The sequence below is a fragment of the Talpa europaea genome, assembly GCF_964194135.1.
Source record: "Talpa europaea genome assembly, chromosome: 9".
Lineage (NCBI taxonomy): Eukaryota > Metazoa > Chordata > Mammalia > Eulipotyphla > Talpidae > Talpa > Talpa europaea.
Genome location: NC_140076.1, coordinates 47,545,889 through 47,547,689, shown reverse-complemented (window position 1 = coordinate 47,547,689; position 1,801 = coordinate 47,545,889).

Sequence of the window (1,801 nt, the reverse complement as noted above, 5' to 3'; positions counted from 1 at the left end):
TGCTGGTTATCCAGAGCATGGTCTACAGGACAGAGTTTTAGTTCTGGGTGACCTCCCTTAACCCAGTGGACTCCATACTTGCAGCTGAAAGGGAGTCAGAGCAGGGGGTTCTTTTGCCTGAGTCTAAGAGTAATGTTGGGTCAGGCTATTCATTTTCCCAACTGCTTTCCTTCTAGATTGACTCTAGGTGACAATGCTTCAAGCAAGTGTCACAGGGCCTTTTAAGGTGATTCTTTCTACAGAAACTTCTAATTTCTTTTTCTTTTCTTTTTTTAAAGATTTATTTATGCTTACAAGAGCTGGGGTACAGGCCAGAGATGAGGGGGGCTGAGAGGATTCACCAGATACAGAGTGGGGAGCAGAACAGGCAGACTGACTGAAACACACTGCTGAGGGGAGCAGCGGGCGGGACAGGAGAGGTCTGCTTCGCCGTGTGGGTTTCTCCCTCGCAGCCGGGGATTGAACTCATGCTGCAGTGGCTGCGGATTCCTTCATAGTGTGGTGCTTAACCCCTTGTGCCACCAGGGAGGCCCAGAAACTTCTAATTTCTTATCTCTTTGGACTTTAGGAAAGAAATAACCCTGGGGTACTACATTATATGTTATGAGTATAACCTCACCACAAATTGCTGAGTCTCTATTAAACCATCACCAAATAGTCTTAATTTGAGTGTACCACATGTTTCTTGCTATGACTATGACTGATACAACTGGTTTATTCAGTGAGCTTTTATAGCAAAGGTGAATTTGATGTATGTAGGTCTTGAGGGAAATTCACACTTATTAGGCAAAAAATAGAGCACTTAGAAATTAAAGGGAGGGCCTTCCCTGGTGGCGCAGCGGTTAAGCGCCGGGCTGTGAAGCTGCCTGCAGCCTCTGCAGCGCCAGTTCTATCCCCGGCCACAGGCGAGGGTCCAACATAGTGCTACAGACCTCTCCTGCGGTGCCTGCTGCTCCCCTCAGCAGTGTATTTCGTCAGTCTGCCTGTTCTGTTCCCTGCTCTGGCTATGGTGAATTCTCCCGCACTTCTGACTGTACCCAGTGCTTGTATCAAATAGATAAATAATTCTAAAAAAAAAAGATGGTTAAAAAAAAAATTAAAGGGATTTGAATGGATATGAATCCAACGTTACCATCCTGTGCTAATATTTTTGTCCTGTTTGACATTTTGACACAATCAGATGATATTTGAAGTTTTTCTTAATTTTACTTCCTCTAGTATTCCCTCCTGTTGTTTAGATATTGATAATGTTATATGTATTTGCCATATAGCCTGTAATGACTCACATCCTTCTTTAAACAAATTTCAGTGAGCTTATTATTCATATAATGCATTGTGAAGTCATTTGGCATTCCCCCAATGGGAATATATCATTTACTTTAACTAGAGTTAAAGATTTAATGTAGTTTTAGACAAAGAGTTTATTAGAAAATCAGAGTGAGGATTTGAAGGCCCAGAGTCTGGCAGATTTTACTCTATAAGAACCATTCCAGCAATCACAATTTTGAATGTTATTTATATAGATAGGAACAGTGTGTCATTGACATTAAAATTATAGTTATTCTCGACAGGGTGGGCTTCTCCTTTTAAGTTGTCTTGACCTAAAGGTATGTTGAGGGGCCTCCCCGGTGGAGCAGCGGTTGAGCGCTGGGTTGCGAAGCTGCCCGCGGCCTCTGCAGCGCCGGTTCGATCCCCGGCTACTCCCCAGCCACCGGAGGAGGGTCCCACATGGCATGCAGACCTCTCCTGCCTCCCGCTGCTCTCCTCAGCAGTGTACTTCGGTCCTTCTTCCTGCTCTGCT